Genomic DNA, 17,908 nt, shown 5'->3' on the forward strand with positions numbered 1-17,908 from the left:
GATGTCCCAACCTCCTGTCTCTCCCCACTCCAGTCTATACTTCATTCTGCTGCCCTGATTATCTTTCTACGGAAACATTCTGGGCATGTCACTCCCCTCCTCAAAATTCTCCAGTGGTTGCCTATCGACCTCCATATCAAGCAAATACTCCTCACTACTGGCTTCAAAGCTCTCCATCACCTTTTCCCCCCCACCTCATCTCCCTTCTTGCCTTCTATAGCCCAGCCCGCACACTCCACTCCTCTACCGCTAACCTCCTCACTGTGCCTCAGTCTCGCCTGTCCCGCTGTCAACCCCTGGCCCACGTCCTCCCTCTAGTCTGGAAAGCCCTCCCTCCTCAAATCCGTCAAACTAGCACACGTCTCCCTTCAAAGACCTATTGAAAGCTCCAGGAGGCCTTCCCAAACGGAGCACCCCCTTTTCCTCTGCTCCCCCTCCCCTCCCCATCGCCCCCACTTGCTCCCTATGCTCTACCCCCCTCCCCACCCCCAGCACTTGTGTTTATATATGTACATATTTATAATTCCATTTATTTTATTGATGATGTGCATATATCAGTAATTCTATTAATTTATATTGATGTTATTGATGCCTGTTTACTTGTATTGATGTCTGCCTCCCCCCTTCTAGACTGTGAGCTCATTGAAGGGATTTCATCTTTCTGGAAGGAAAGAATCTACGTTTACATTTTGTTGGTACCCTACCGCTGACAAAATCCCAAAGACGTGTTTAACAGCAGTCAGCTGGGGCAAGGTGGATATGGGAGTATCGTGAAATTCTATTTATTATGACGATTTTGCATCTGTCTACAAGTTTTGTTTTGCTGTCTGTCTCCCCTTTCTGGACTGTGAGCCCATTGTTCGGTAGGGGCCGTTTCTATATGCTGTCGATTTGTACTTCCCGAGTGCTTAGTACAGTGCTCTGCACACAATAAGTGCTCAATAAATATAATTGAATGAATATTTGTTGCTGAATTGTACTTTCCAAGAGCTTAGTACTGTACTCTTTATAAAGTAAATGCTCAATAAATTATTGAATGAATGAATGAATGAATGAATGAATGAAAGACCAACCTACTGTCTGTCATTTACTGGGCAGAGAACCCTAGTGAGCACATCTCATATTAAGGGTATTTTTGCCTGCTAGGTATTGGGGGCGATTCAACACAGACAAGACACAGCATCACTGCTTTTAAGGAGTTGATCATGTGATATACGACAGTGCTCTGTACACAACAAGTGCTCGGTAAGTACCATTGATTAGTATAATTCCTTATAGCTAGCAGGAAAAGGAAGTTGTAAGAAGAGAGATCAAGCAGGGGGCAGCTCACTGAAGAAGAGATACAGTCTCAGCCCACACACCAGATACTTGCCCCCAGTCCTACAGGGGTAAGAGCAGTGGGATGAGCACTGCAGCTACAGCAGTAGCGGCCCCTCGCCCACTATGAGCAGTACCAACTGGGCACCGATCGCTGCGGTGAGGTCTAGGCGGATGGAGAGAATATCGTCCTGGCCCTCAATCTAGTGGGAACAGGGGAGACACAGAATGGACAGACCCACAGACACAGACAGACACTGAGCATGCACCGTCATGTTTTTATTAATTTTTTAATAATGGCATTTATTAAGCACTTAAGCGCTGGGGAGGTTACAAGGTGATCAGGTTGTCCAATGGGTGGCTCACAGTCTTCCTCTCCATTTTACAGATGAAGTAACTGAGGCCCAGGGAAGTGAAGTGACTTGCCCAAAGTCACATAGCTGACATGTGGTGCAGCCGGGATTTGAACCCATAACTCATGACTCCAAAGCCCGGTCTCTTTCCACTGAGCCACACTACATACCCCTGTGCTTAAGGTGTCATCTATCCCAGCCTCCCAGGACCCTCAATCCCAGTTCCAGCAGTCACCCCCAACCCAGACCCGGCCTCCCCAAGCCCATCTGATCCCAAATTCTTCCTCCATGACCTCTCCTCTTGCATATGCTCACCACCCCTGGCCTTAAAAAAGCAAGGGCAGCTTTCATCCTCCTGTCCCCCCGACGTCCACCTCAGACCCCACCCCAGCCCAGGAGCAATATCCTGGAAACATCATCAGAACCCCCAAAACAATCACCACCCCAACTCCTCCCCAGCTTCCCTACTGCCCCACACCCAGGCAGTGCACAATGTATACACGGCATTAGCAGCACCACAACCCATCAACATCAAGCACCTCTCTCTTGCCCCCACAATCTTCATCCCCACACAGTTCAACAAAATGAAAATTTAAATCATTTCTGAAACGGTGTAATCAACAGCTCCTCCAACCTCTTCTCCACCCCACCTGCTCAACCCTGATAATCCCACATCATCATTATTGTCATTACCATCCTCATCACCAATACAATAGGCATCAACAATTCCAGTAAGCCCAATCTCAGACCCCTCTAAAAAAGGGAGAGGAAGGTGAAGTAGCCAAAGCCCCCTACTCACCAGAGCCCAGGGCAGGCCATGCTCTGTTTCCTTTCCATTGCAAACTGGGACAATCCTGCTCACCTCCCCTGCCTAGGGGGACCCTAAAACCTTCCTGAGCCTTTGGAGGCCCCAGTTACCTTTTACCCTCGGTGGGCCCCAATGACCCGCCTAGGTCATGGGAAACACAAAAACCCATCCTGACCTTCAGGATAGCCCTTTAACCACTTCGAACCTAGGTTCTGCTGACTCCCACCCCACTAGGCCACACACAGCAGTCCTGGGAAGTAGGCCGACAAATGCCTGGGGGTCAGAATACCTGGGTTTATAATCCCGGCTCAGCCACTTGCCTGTTGTAAGACACCTAACTTCCTTGTGCCTCAGTTTCCCCATCTGTAAAATGGGGATTACATAACAGTTCTCCCTCCACCTTAACCTACGAGCCCCATTTGGGACAGGGATTGACTCTGATTTGATCACATTGGATCTACCCAGTACTCAGTTCATTCCTTGGATCATAATAAGCAATTATATTATCACAGACATTATTTTAATAAGTATTATTATTAATGCCACTTTTCCAGATGAGGAAATTGAGGTCCAGAAAGGTTAAGGCAGAAGGGGACCAGGGTAGGGCTGCAGAGGGGGAGCAGGACCAGGAGGCAGAGGGTTACCTGGGCCGGGAGACCATGGACCAGGGCAAAGAAGCAGAGGGGGACCAGGGCTGGGAGGCAGAGGGGGTCCCGGGCAGGGTGGCAGGGGGGTCTAGGGCCAGGAGGCAGAGGGGTACCCGAGCCGGGAGTTGGGGAACCAGGGCCGAGAGTTAGATGGGGACTCGGGCTGAGAAGCCAGGGGAACAAGGGCTTGGAGGCAGAGGTGTACCTGGGCGGGGAGATTGGGGGACCAGGGCCTACAGGTAGAGTGGATCTAGGGCCCGAAGGTAGCGGGGGACCAGGGCAGGGCTGCCCGGGGAAGGTGGACAATGGTCAGGAGGCAAGGGGTACCAGGGCCGGTAGACAGGCGACCAGGGCCAGGAGTCAGAGGTGGACCAGTGCCAGGAGGCTGAAGGGTACTTGGGCCGGGAGACATGAGGACAAGGACAGGGAGGCTATGGGGTACTTGGGCTGGGAGACGGACGACCAGGGCCTGGAGGTAGAGGGAGCCCAGGGCCGAGAGACAGGGAGGGACCAGGGCCGGGAGGCAGAGGGTGACCAGGGCGGGGATGCAGAGCTAAGCCAGGGCCAGGAGGCAGAGGGTTTCCTGGTCCAGCAGACATAGGGACAAGGGCAGGGAGGCAGAGGGATACTTGGGCTGGGAGACGAGGGACCAGGGCCAGGAGGCATAGGGGTACAAGGGCCTGATGGTAGACAACGGGATCAGGTCCACGAGGTAGAGGGGACCAAGGACAATGACAGATAGAGACTCAAGGGCCTGGAGGTAGAGGGAGACCAGGGCACGGAGGAACAGGGGGTCCAGGGCCGGGAGGCAGAAGGGGACCAGGGCAAGGAGGCATAGGGGGTCCAGGGCCTGCCAGGAGGTGGATGGGTACCTGAGCCGGGAAGCAGAGGGGGACCAGGGCCCAGAAGAAGGGGGGACCAGGGCAGAGAGGTAGAGGGGGATCAGCGTTGGGCAGCAGAGCGGGACCAGGGCGGGAAGGCAAAGGGGGCCCAGGGCCAGGAAGCAGAGGGGTACCTGGGCCAGGAGACAGGGGGAGCAGTGCCGGGAGGTAGAGGGGTTCCAGAGCCCGGATGGAGGGATAACCAAAGGCCTGGACGTGGAAGGAGACCCTGGCCAGGAGGCAGAGGGGTACCTGGGCTGGGAGACACGGGGACCAGGGCCGGGAGGCAGAGAGGTACCGGGGCTGGATGATAGGGGTACCAGGGCCGAAAGGCGGGGGGAACCATGGCGGGAAGGCAGTGGGGGACAAGGGCCAGGAGGTAGAGAGGTACTTGGGCCTGTAGGTAGAGGGAGATCAGGGCCAGGAGGCACAGAAGGACCAGAACCGAGAGTTAGAGGGGGACCAGGGCAGGGTAGCAGAGGTAGATCAGGTCCAGGAGGCAGAGGGGTACCTGGACCGGGCTGCAGATGGGGACCAGGGCTGATAAGCAGGGGGGGAACAGTGCAGGGAGGCAAAGGGGGAGCAAGGCTGGGGGGCAGGTGGGGGACGAGGGACAGGAGGCAGAGGAGGACCAGAGCTACGAAGCAGAGGAGTACCAGGGTCGGGAGATTGGGGACCAGGGCCGGGAGGCAGAGGGGTACCTGGGTGGGGGAACTGGGGACCAGGGCCGGGAGGCAGAGTGGACCCAGGGGCGGGACGGTGAGTGGCCAAAGTGCCTGGAGGTAGAAGTAGACTAGGGCCGGGAGGCAGAGGGGGACCAGGGCCAAGAGGAGCGGGGGACCAGGGCAGGCAGGCAGAGGTGGACACGTGCTGGGAGGCAAGGAGAGACCTGATCAGGGAGGCGGAGGGGGACCAGGGCCAGGAGGCAGAGGGGTACCTGGGCCAGGAGATGGGGAGATAAGGGCCGAGAGGTAGAGGAGACCGAGGGCTGGGACGGAGAGAGACCCAAGGGTTTGGAGGTAGAACGAGACCAGAGCCGGGAGGCACAGAGGTACCAGGGCCTGAAGGCAGAGGGGGCCCAGGGCCGGGAGGCAGAGGGGTAGCTGGGCCAGGAAACAGCGGGACCAGTGCCGAGAAGTAGGGGGGACCAGAGCAGGGAGGTAGTGGGGGGAAGGGCCGGGAGGCAGAGGCGGCCAAGGTACGGGAGACAGAGGGGTAGCTGGGCCAGGAAACAGCGGGACCAATGCCGAGAAGTAGGGGGGAACAGAGCAGGGACGTAGAAGGGGACCAGGGCTGGGAGGCAGAGGGGACCCAGGGCCGGGAGGCAGAGGGGTAGCTGGGCCAGGAAACAGCAGGACCAGTGCCAAGAATTAGGGGGGACCAGAACAGGGAGGTAGTGGGGGAACAGGGCCGGGAGACAGATGGGGACCAGGGACGGGAGGCAGAAGAGGACCAGGTCCAGGAGGGAAAGTTTACCTGGACCAGGAAACAGGGGGACCAGGGCCGGGAGGTAGAGAGGTACCTGGGCCCGGAGGTAGACGGTACCAGGGGCCGGGACTGAGAGAGACACTCGGGCCTGGAGACCTATCTGTTCCTGGGAGACGAGGAACAGGGGTCACAGAGGGTCCAGGGCTGGGGTTGCACAGAGGGACCAGGGCCTGGAGGCAGAGAGCTACCTGGGATGGGAGACAGGGGGAGCAGGGCCTAAAGGCAGAGGGGTACCTGGGCCGGGAGACAGGGGGACTACGTCCGAGTGGCAGAGGGAGATCATGGCCAAGAGGCAGAGGGGCTGAGACAAAGAGGGGGACCAGGGCCGCGGGGCAGAGGGGGACCAGGGCCGGGAGGTTGAGGGGGACCAGGGCCGGGACAGAGAGAGACTCAAGGACCTGGAAGTAGCAAGAGACAAGGGCCGATAGGCACAAAGGGACCAGGGCCGGGAGGCAGAGGGGAACCGGGGCTGGGCGGCATAGGGGATCCAGGGCCGAGAAACAGGGATGACCAAAGGCAGGGAGGCAGTTGAGACCGGGGCCGCAAGGCAGAGGAGGACCAGGGCCGGAAGGTAGAGGGTTACCTGGGTCGGGAGACGGGGGACCAGGGCCGGGAAGTAAAGGGCAACCAGCTCCGTGACGGAGAGAGACCCAAGGGTTTGGAAGTAGAAGGAGACAAGGGCCGGGAGGCTCAGAGGGACCAGACACAGGGGGCAGAGGGGGACCAGGGCTGGGTGGCAAAGGGGGACCAGGGCTAGGAGGAAGAGGGGGACGAGGGCCAGGAGGCAGAGGGGACCAGGGCCGAGAAGCGGGGGTGACGAGTGCAGGGAGGCATATGGGACCTGGGCCGGGAGGCAGAGTGGTACCTGGGTCAGGAGACAGGGGACCAGGGCCCAGAGATAGAGGGGAACCAGGGCCAGGAGGCAGAGGGGTACCTGGTTCTGGAGACATTGCGAACAGGGCCGGAAGGTAGAAGGGACCCAGGGCCGGGACGGAGGGAGATCCAACGGCCTGGAGGTAGAAGGAGACCAGGGCTGGGAAACGCAGAAGGACCAGGGCCGGGAGTCAGAGGGGGACCACGGCAGGGTGGCATAGGCGTACCAGAGCCTGGAGGCAGAAGGCTAGCTGGGCCAGGAGATAAAGGGACCAGGGCCGGGAGGTAGAGGAGACCCAGGGCCAGACGGCAGAAGGGGACCAGGGCCAGGAGGCAGAGGGATACCTGGGCTGGGAGGCACGGTTACCAGGGCAGGGAAGCAGAGGGGTACCTGGGCCCGGAGGTGGGGGACCAGGACCGGGAGGCGGAGGGGTACCTGGGCCAGGCGGCATAGGGATACCTGGGCCGGGAGGCAGAGGAGGACCAGGGCCGGGAGGCAGGTGGTGACCAAGGCAGGTAGGCAGAGGGGTACCTGGGCCGGGAGACAGGGGGACCAGGTCCAGAAGGTAGAGGAGACCCAGGGCTGGGACGGAGAGAGACCCAAGAACATGGGTGCAGAAAGAGGACACGGCTGGGAGGCACAGAGGGACGAGGGCCGTGAGGGAGAGGAGGACCAGGGCCGAGTGGCAGAGGAGGAACGAGACCAGGGAGAAGAAGTGTACCTGGTCAGGAAGACAAGGGGACCAGGGCCGGGAGGTAGAGGGGACCATGGCCAGGAAGTAGAGAAGACCCAGGGCCAGGTCGGAGAGAGACCCAAGGGCCTGGAAGTAGAAAGGAGACCAGGGCCGGGAGGCAGAGTTGGACCATGGCAGGGCAGTGGAGGGGGACCAGGGCCATGAGGCAGAGGAGGACTAGGACCAGGAGGCATGGTGTACCTGGGCCGGAAGGCTGGTGGGGACCAGGGCCGAGAGGCAGGAGGGACCGGGGCATGAGGCATAGGGGGACCAGGGCCAAGAGGCAGCGGGTGACCAGGGCCAGGAGGCAGAGGGGTACCTGGGCCGGGAGAGAGGGGGACCAGTGCTGGGAGGCAGAGGGGGACCAGGGCAGGGAGGCATAGTGGGACCAGGACTGGGAGTCAGAGGGGAACCTGGGTCAGGAGGTAGAAGGGACCCAGGGCTGGGAGGCACAGGGGTACCTGGACCAGGAAACAAAGGGACCAGGGCTGGGAGGTAGTGGGGTACCTGAACTGGAAGTTATTGGGATCAGGGCCTGGAGGTAGAGGGCGACCAGGGCGGGAGGCACAGGGGGTCCAGGGCAGGGAGGCAGAGGGGGACCAGGGCCAGGAGGCAGAGGTGTACCAGGGCAGACAGACAGGGGGACCAGGGCCGAGAAGCAGAGGGAGACCAGGGCCAAGAGATGGGGGGGCAAGGCCGGGAGACAGGGGGAGGAGGACCGGGAGGTAGAGGGGTACCTGGGCCCGTAGACAGGGGGACCAGGGCCGAGAGGCAGAGGGGGACCATGGCCGTGAGGCGGGTGGGGGACCAGGGCTGAGAGGTGGGAGGTACCAGGGCAGGGAAGCAGAGGAGGACCAGGACTGGGAGGTAGAGGGGGACCTGGGTTGGGATTCAGAGGGTGACCAGGGCTGGGAGACTGAGGGGTATCTGAACCTGGAAGCAAAGGGACCAGGGCCGGAAGGTAGTGGGGTACCTGGGCCGGAGGTCATGGGGACCAGGGCCGGTTGGTAGAGGGGAACCAGGGCAGTGAAGGAGAGGGACCAGGCCCAGGAGGTAGAGGGGCACCAAGGCGGGGAGGCAGAGGGGGACCAGGGCCAGGAGGCAGAGGGGTACCTGGGCCTGCAGTCAGATGGACCAGGGCCGAGCGACAGAGGGGGACCAGGGCCGAGTGGCAGAGGAATACCAGGGCCGAGAGACAGGGGGCACCAGGGCCGGGAGTCAGAGGGGTCCCTGGGCTGGGAGGCAGAGGGGTACCTCGGCCGGGAGACATGGGGACCGGGGCCGGAAAGTAGAGGGGTAGCTGGGCCGAGAGAAGGCCGACCAGGGCTGGCAGGCAGAGGGGGACCAGGGCCAGGATACCTAGACTGGGAAACAGGGGGACCAGGGCCAGGATACCTAGACTGGGAAACAGGGGGACCAGGGCTGGTAGGTAGAGGGGACACAGGGCCAGGACCGAGAGAGTGGCCAGGGCCTGGAGGTAGAGGGAGACCAGTGCTGGCAGGCGCAAGGCGACCAGGCCTGGGAGGCCGAGGGGGACCACGGCCCGGAGGCAGAGGGGCACCAGGTCCAGGAGGCTGAGGAGTTTCTGGGCCGGGAGGCAGAGGGGGGATCAGGGTCGATAAGCAGGGGGAACCAGGATATGGAGGAAGAGGCGGACCTGGGCCGGGAGGCAGATGGGGACCGGGGCCGGGAGGCAGAGGAGTACCTGGGCTGGGAGACAGGGGGACCAGGGCCGTGAGGTAGAGGTTACCCAGGCCAGGTTTGATAGAGACCCAAGGGCCTGAAGGTAGACGGAGATCAGGACCAGGAGGCACAGAGGTACCAGTGCTGGGAGGCAGATGGGGACCAGGGCCTGGAGGCAGAGGAGAACCAGGGCGAAGAGACAGAGGGGTACGTGGGCTGGGAGACAGGTGTACTAGGGCAGGGAGGCAGAGGGGTACCTGGGCCAGGGGACAAGGAGACCAGGGCCAAGAGTCAGATCGGGACCAGGGCGGAGAGGCAGGGGGTGGAGCAGTGCCAGGAGGCAGAGTTATACCTGCACCAGGAAACAGGGGGACCAAGGCCAGTAGGTAGAGTGGTACCCGGGCCAGGAGACAGGGGTACCGTGACCGGAAGGTATAGGGGACCCAGGTCCAGGAACGAGAGAGGGACCAGGGCCTGGAGGAAGAGGGAGACCAGGTCTGAGAGACAGGGAGGGACCTGGGCCGGGAGGCAGAGGGTGACCAGGGCGGGGAGGCAGAGGGTTACCCGGACAGGAGGTAGAGGGGTACCTGGGTTCGGAGACAGGGGGCCAGGTCCTGAAGGTAGAGAGGACCCAGGGCCTGGACAGAGAGAAAGGCCAGGTCCAGGAGGTAGAGGGCGACGAGGTATAGTAGGCACAGGGGGACCTGGGCCGGTAGGCAGAAAAGAAATGGGTCTGGGCGAAAGATGGGGACCAAGGCAGGGAGGTAGAGGGGAAGTAGGGCCGGAGGGAGGAGTGGACAAGGTCCGGAAGGTTGGGCGAGACCAGGGCCAGAAAGTAAAGTGGGACCAGGGCTGAAAGGCAGAGGGCGATCAGAGTTGGGAGGCAGAAGGGTACCTGGGCCGGGAGACATTGGTACCAGGCACGGGAAGTAGAGAGGTACCCGGACCGTGAGAGGGGGACCAGGGTCGGAAGGTAGAGAGGACCCAGGGCTGGGACGGAGAGAGACCTAAGGGCCTGGAGATAGAGCGAGACCAGGGCCAGGAGTTCTTCTAGTCTTCTACTCTCACTCCCTTGGTGACCTCATTCGCTCCCACGGCTTCAATTATCATCTCTACGCTGATGACACCCAAATCTGCATCTCTGCCCCGGATCTCTCTCCCTCCCTCCAGGCTCGCATCTCCTCCTGCCTTCAGGACATCTCCATCTGAATGTCTGCCCGACACCTAAAACTCAACATGTCCAAGATTGAACTCCTTGTCATCCCTCCGAAACGCTGCCCTCTCCATGAATTTCTCATCACTGTTGACGGCAGTACCATTCTTCCCGTCTCACAAGCGCGCAACCGTGGTGTCAGCCTCGACTCCACTCTCTGGTTCACCCCTCACACCCAAGCCATCACCCAAACCTGCCGGTCTCAACTCCGCAACATTGCCAGGATCCGCCCTTTCCTCTCCATCCAAACCGCTACCCGGATCGTTCAAGCTCTCATCCTATCCCGTCTGGACTACTGTATCAGCCTCCTCTCCGATCTCCCATCCCCCTGTCTCTCCCCACTTCAATCCATACTTCACGCCGCTTCCAGGATTGCCTTTGTCCAGAAACGCTCTGGGCATGTTACTCCCCTCCTCAAAAATCTCCAGTGGCTACCAATCAACCTATGCATCAGGCAGAAACTCCTCACCCTCGGCTTCAAGGCTCTCCATCACCTCGCCCCCTCCTACCTCACCTCCCTTCTCTCCTTCTACAGCCCAGCCCGCACCCTCCGCTCCTCTGCCGCTAATCTCTTCACCGTGCCTCGTTCTCGCCTGTCCCGCCGTCGACCCCCGTCCCACATCATCCCCCTCGCCTGGAAAGCCTTCCCTCCCCAAATCCGCCAAGCTAGCTCTCTTCCTCCCTTCAAGGCCCTACTGAGAGCTCAAATCCTCCAGGAGGCCTTCCCAGACTGAGCCCCTTCCTTCATCTCCCCCTCTTCCCCCTCTCCATCCCCCCCGCCTTACCTCCTTCCCTTCCCCACAGCACTTGTATATATGTGTATATGTTTGTACGTATGTATTACTCTATTAATTTATTTATTTTACTAGTACATATCTATTCTATTTATTTTATTTTGTTAATATATTTTGTTTTGTTCTCTGCCTCCCCCTTCTAGACTGTGAGCCCACTGTTGGGTCGGGACCGTCTCTATATGTTGCCAACTTGTACTTCGCAAGTACAGTGCTCTCCACATAGTAAGCGCTCAGTAAATGCGATTGATTGATTGATTGATTCTAGACTGTGAGCCCGTGGTTGGGTAGGGACCGTCTCTATATGCTGCAGACCTGTACTTCCCAAGCGCCTAGTACAGTGCTCTGCACACAGTAAACCCTCAATAAATACGATGGAATGAATGAATGAATGAGAGGCGCAGGGGTCCCAGGGCGGAGGGGACACAGGGGGAGACCAGGTCGGGGAGGCAGAGAGGCCCTTGGGCTGCGAGACGGGGTTCATGGCTGGGAGGCAGAGGGGGACCAGGGCCAGGTTTCAGTGGGGTTTATGGGCCGGGACGCAGAGGAGGACCAGGGCTGAGGGGCAGGAGGGACCAGGACCAGGACCTGTACTTCCCAAGCCCCTAGTACAGTGCTCTGCACACAGTAAGCGCTCAATAAATACGATTGGTTGATTGATCAGGGCAGGGACGCAGAAGGGGACCAGGAATGGGAAGCAGAGGGGGACCTAGGTCAGGAGGCAAAGGGTGACCAGGGCCAGGAGGCAGAAGGGAAACAAAGGTCCCAGGGCCGGGAGGTAGCGGGGCACCTGGGCCGGAGGTCATGGGGACCAGAGCCGGTTGGTAGAGGGGCACCAGGGCAGTGAAGGAGAGAGACCAGGCCAAGGAGTGAGAGGGGCACCAGGGCAGGGAGGCAGAGGGGGACCAGGGCCAGGAGGCAGAAGGGTACCTGGGCCTGCAGTCAGGTGGACCAAGGCCGGGCGACAGTGGAACGAGGGCCGGGATGCAGAGGGGTATCTGGGCCCGTAGACAGAGGGGCCAGGGCAGAGTGGTAGAGGGGGACCATGACCGAGAGGCAGAGGGGGACTAGGGCTGAGAGGCGGGAGGGACAAGGGCAGGGACACAAAGAGGGACCAGGGCTGTGAGGCTGAGGGGTACATAGACTGGGAAACAAAGGGACCAGGCCCGGGAGGTAGCGGGGTACCTGGGCCAGAGGTCATGGGGACGAGGGCCGGTTGGTAGAGGGGAACCAGGGCTGTGAAGGAGAGGGACCAGGCCCTAGAGGTAGAGGGGCACCGGGGCAGGAAGGCAGAGGAGGACCAGGGCCAGGAGGCAGAGGGATATCTGGGGCGGGAGACAGGGTCCACGGCCGGGAGGTAGAGGGGTACCTGGGCCAGCAGTAAGGGGGACCAGGGCCGAGCGGCAGTGGGGGACCAGGGCCAAGAGACGGGGGGGGACCAAGGCAGGGAGGCAGAGGGGACCCAGGACCGGGACCGAGAGAGCGGCCAGGGCCTGGATGTAGAGGGAGACCAGGGCTGGCAGGCACAGGGGGACCAGGGCCCGGAGGTTAGAGGGGCACCAGGGCCAGGAGGCTGAAGGTTTCCTGGGCCGAGAGGCATAGGGGGACCAGGGCCAGGAGGCAGAGGGGTTTCTCGTCCGGGAGGCAGAGGGGGATCAGGGCTGATAAGCAGGGGGGACCAGGGTATGGAGGCAGAGGGGTACCTGGGCCGGGAGACAGGGGGACCAGGGCCGTGAGGTAGAGGGGCCCCAGGGCCGGAAAGGAGAGAACCCCAAGGGCCTGAAGGTAGAGAGAGACCAGGACCAGGAGGCACAGAGTGACCAGGGCCGAGAGGCTGAGCGGGGTCAGGGCCAGGAGGCAGAAGGATACCTGGGCTGGGAGGCAGGTGGGCCAGGCCAGGGAGGCAGAGGGGTACCTGCGCCAGGAGACAGCGGGACCGGGGCCGGAAGCTAGAGTGGTACCTAGGCCGGGAGAAGGCTGACCAGGGCCGGGAGAAGGCTGACCAGGGCCGGGAGGCAGAGGAGTACCTGGGCCAGAAGGCAAAGGGGGAACGGGGCCGAGAAGCCGGGGTGACAAGGGCAGGGATTGCAGAGGGGTACCAGGGCCTGGAGGCAGAGGGGGATCAGGGCCAGGAGACAGAGGGGTACCTGGGCCAGGAGACGGGGGACCAGGGTCAGGAGGCAGAGGGGGAACAGGGCCGGGAGGCAGAGGGAGACCAGGGCCAGGAGGCATTCAGGGGTCATGGATTCGAATCCTGTTTCTGCCAATTGTCAGCTGTGTGACTTGGGGCAAGTCACCTAACTTCTCTGAGCCTCAGTTCCCTCATCTGTAAAATGGGCATTAAGACTGTGAGCCCCCCATGGAACAACCTGATCTCTTTGTAACCTCCCCAGGGCTTTGCACGTAAGGCTTTGTTAAGTGCTTTGCACTTAGTAAGCGCTTAATAAATGCCACTATTATTATTATTATCTTATGGAAGAGACGGACGTTAATTGGAGATAGGATTAAGGGCAGAGTAGAAGGGCATATATAGAGTAATAATTGTGGTATTTGTTAAGTACTTACTATGTGCCAGCCACTGTACTAAACGCTGGGGTGGATATGAGGAAATCAGGTTGGACACAGTCCCTGTTCTTCATGGAGCTCACAATCTTAATCCCCATTTTACAGCTCAGTGAACTGAGGTACGAAGAATTGAATTGACTTGCCCAAAGCCACACAGCAGAAAACTGGTGTAGCTGGGATTAGAACCCATGACTTTCTGACTCCCAGGTGACTCCCAGGCCCAAGCTCTAGCCACTAAGCCATGCTGCTTCATGCTGCTCTGGGCCAAGCACTGGGTGTGATAGATACAAGGTAACCAATCAGACACAGTCCCTGTCCCTCTCATTCAAAGCAAGGAGAGCAGATTTTGGATCCCCATTTTACAGAGGAGAAAACTGAGGCAGCAGTTGGGTGGAAATATCTAGTGAAATTAGGAGTTATTGCGGCAGAACTGAGTGTAGCTTTGATGGTGGGCGTTGGATCAGAAGGCTGAGAGTCCAGCTGGAGCTTTGATGTGTATATTAAGAAAAAACCTGACTACACTAAAAAAAAACAAGTTCGTAATCAGTGATGAAAGAAACATCTTCATATCTGTAAGGACAGTGGCCCCCTCAGAAGAGTTATCTTGCGATTGAGTAATCGAGTGGGGCTCTTTAATGTTTCTACAAAGGTCTTCCGTCTTTAATCACGGCTGCTGGATAGCTTTCATGCTTTTGTGACCCAGTGCCACCAATTTTGCTAAAACTTTCCATGCACATTCATCTTTTAAGTTATTGTTATTATTATCAGCATTATTATTACTATTATAATTTTTCAGATCATATCTTCTCCAAGAGTCCTTCCCCCGTTAAGCCTCTTTTCCATTAAGACAACTTAGCCTCCCTCCTGGGTGGCCTTCGCACTTGTACCTGTACCCTTTAGCACTTGGTGAATATTCACCCCAGGCCCACAGCACTAGGGTACATATCCATAAGCTAGACCTTAAGGTCCTGGTGGGCAGGGAATCCGTCTACCAACCCTGTCATATTGTCCTCTTCCAAGAGCTTAATACAGAGCTCTGCGCACAGTAAGTGCTCAATAAATACCATTGATTGATTGATTGCCAAGGAGGGGTGTCCCCTCAGCCACGTTGCCAAAAGTCACCTGAGCTGGAGTGAGCCTGCCCTGGGCGCCGTCTGTCCTAGGATTTCTGTTCCACTGGGGAATCTCTGACCGAAACCCACCCGTTGGGTGTGCGCAGCTCTGAGCAGTGAAGCACCTGTTCTTGGGCAGGGGGCTTGGGCAGGTTTCCGCCAGCGGCCTGGGCCAGCTGCCGGTGGTCTCTAGTGAGGCCGGATGGTAATTAGACTGCGTCTTTGGAGCAGGTAGGGTGGAGGGTAGTAAGACAGAGTACCTGGCAGTACAGGGACCGTAAACTTCTCTTCAGTTGCCTGTGAGGGTGCCGAGAGCAGCTGCCCATTGGTAGGACACGCCCCGCTGACTCTGTTAGTCTTCCTTAGTCTTTTTTAGTCCGGGAAGGCTTCCTGGAGGAAATGAGGTTTTCAAAGGGCTCTGATTATGGGGAGAGCTCTGGCCTGTCGGATGTGAAGGGGGAAAGTGAGGTGGAGCCAGGGGGGCTGGGAATGGGCTTTGAGGATCACTGAGGAGAAGCACTGAGAAGCAGCATTGCTTAGTGGATAGAGCATGGGTCTGGGAGTTAGAGGGTCATCGGTTCTAATCCTAGCTCTGCCATTTGTCTGCTATGTGACCTTGGGCAATCACTTAACTTCCCTGTGCCTCAGTTCCCTCATCTGTAAAATGGAGATTAAGACCGTGAGCCATATGTGGGACAGGGGCTGTGTTCAACCTGATTATCTCGTATCTACTCCAGCCCTTAGAATAGCGCTTGGCACGTAGCAAGTGCTTAACAAATACCATTAGTATTATCGTTATTATTTTAAACAGCTGCAGCAGCAGGCCAATCCCAAGCTGAAATCAATCAGTCAGTGGTATCTGTTGAACACATAATGTGCTTCTAGTCTAGTCATTATGAATAATGAATAAGTAATTCATAATATGCCATATTAAGGTTATGTACATAACGGCTGTAGTGCCTGGGGTGGGGCAGAGATCAAATGTCAAAGTTCACAGATCCAAGTGCATAGACTACACAGAAGGGAAAGCACCACACCCTCCGCTCCTCTGCCGCTAATCTCCTCACAGTGCCTCGTTGTGGCCTGTCCCGCCGTCGACCTCCGGCGCACGTTATCCCCCTGGCCTGGAATGCCCTCCCTCCCCACATCCGCCAAGCTAGCTCTCTTCCTCCATTCGAGGCCCTACTGAGAGCTCACCTCCTCCAAGAGGCCTTCCCAGACTGAGCCCCCTCCTTCCTCTATCCCTTCTCCCTCTCTCCATCCCCTGCCTTACCTTCTTCCCCTCCCCCAGCACCTGTATATATGTATATATGTTTGTACGTATTTATTACTCTATTTATTTATTTTACTTGTACATATTATATTTTATTAATATGTTTTGTTTTGTTCTCTGTCTCCCCCTTCTAGACTGTGAGCGCACTGTTGGGTGGGACCGTCTCTATATGTTGCCAACTTGTACTTTCCAAGCGCTTAGTACAGTGCTGTGCACACAGTAACTGCTCAATAAATACGATTGATTGAATGAATGAATGAATGAATGAAAGCAATCCCTTCATACCCATCTTCTTTTATTCCACCTTGTTGGTTGAGAGCTGCTCTGCAAAGCTGGGCAGGGACCCCAAGGGGCTGTTTTCCTTAGCTGGGTCCAGTAGTTGAAGCACTGGCCGTCCTCACGGGTCCCGATAACATGACATGGTATCAGAGGGTCCGGCTCCAACTTTGCATATAGAGGATCCTTGAAGAGTCCGTTTACCACATTTGCCCAGGGAAGGACTATTTTGATTTCCCAAACACAGACAGGCCGAAATGAATAGGATTTGCTGCCTCTCAAACAAGAGCTTTGTGTGCTCCTATTAGCACCTAATTAGTTCCTAATTAAGCAGGTGTGTGGGTGGGGAAGGGGGCGCGTGGGAGAGGAGGCAGGTGGGAAGACTGTTACCAGAGGGAAAGGGGTTGTTGAGAAGAGCCCCTTCCCACCGAACTGCTGGCTGGGCTTGGGGCCCCGGGACCAGTATTTCCAGGAGCTTTCATTCATTCAGCCATATTTATTGAGTGCTTATTTGTGCAAAGCACTGTATTAAGCGCTTGGGAGAGCACAATATAGCAAGAAATGGACGCATTCCCTACCCACAGCGAGCGTACGGTCTAGAAACGAACCTCCAGTGTAGAGGAGCTTTTTCGGTGATGTCCGCTCCCCTTTTCTCCCTTTCCTCCTCTTTCTGAAAACTGGGCGAGACCATCCTGGAGCTGCTACACCCCGCAACTGCTAGGGTAGGGTTCCAGAATGTCCCTTGGGAAAGGTCCTGCCCCTCGGAGGTAAGACGTTTGGGTGGGATCCTGGTGCTCCTTCCCCGGGGATTCGGAGGCTCATCCGGTCACCCAGCAGGGCTGGACGTTCTCCCCAGAGCAGCTCCAAGCAGTGGCCCCAGTTTCCTCCGAGATTTATCTGCTTGCCACAACCCCAGGGCCCTGGGCACACATTTTTAATGGGGAAGGAGGGCATTAATCCTGTGTTGTTTTAAGTGGGCTTAATTGAATAAAGATGATAATGTGTTAGGAACAGCTATAATTACAGGGGGGAGGGCGGGCTGGTTCTGTTAGATGGTGTTTTAGTAGAGACAATTATAGGGTTCTTAAGAGGAGGTGGCATCTGCTCGCAACATGTTCCGGTTCAATCACGGCAGTTCCTTAGTGGTGCTTCCCCCAGGGGCTTTCTTTCTGCATATCCCAGAGTGGTCGGGTACCCTAAGAGTCCCTTACTGGGTGTCCCTTTACTTAAGCCCACTGCCATGACAACCAACTCTGAGGGGGGCCCTGGGGCGGGGTGAGTGTTCCCAGAGATCTCCAGCTATGGGGGCGAACCCGTTTTCATCCCTCTACAGTTTGTGGAGGTTGGAACCCCCAACCTGCTTCCTTATAGGTCGCCAGCATAAGACCTCCCGCCCTCCCAGGGTGGGTGGAAAAGACCCCCAAAACCGCATCGTGACCCATCAGGTCTCAGAAGGCTTTCTGGCTCTGACTTCGGCTGCCCCCTCAGTGGCTCAGGTCTTGTGCCCTGTCTTTGTCCTTGCCTGGAACCAAGTCTTGGTTGAGAGCTCTCGTGACCTAAAGTTGCCCGCTTTCAGAATCCTTTTGCTTTGTGGGGAATGAGTTTGACTTCTTTCCATGAAGGGACTGGGGGGGGGGGCAAGTGTCCTATAGGCTTCGGAGTTAGGTAGATAGGTAGGTAATGTTGTTTATTGAGCATCCATTGAGCTCAGTGCACTGAGACACCTTCCCTTCCCTCAAGGAGCCCACACTCTTAATGGTGGAGAGACATTACAAATCTTTACAAAGCAGGAGACGGAAGTAGTTTGACTGTTCAGTTGATTATGCATACACAGAAGTGCCATGGGAGAGTTGAAATCAGTACGGAAGTGTTAGAAGGGCTGTTGGGTTGAGGT

The sequence above is a fragment of the Tachyglossus aculeatus genome, unplaced genomic scaffold, assembly GCF_015852505.1.
Source record: "Tachyglossus aculeatus isolate mTacAcu1 unplaced genomic scaffold, mTacAcu1.pri scaffold_99_arrow_ctg1, whole genome shotgun sequence".
In the NCBI taxonomy this organism is placed as follows: domain Eukaryota; kingdom Metazoa; phylum Chordata; class Mammalia; order Monotremata; family Tachyglossidae; genus Tachyglossus; species Tachyglossus aculeatus.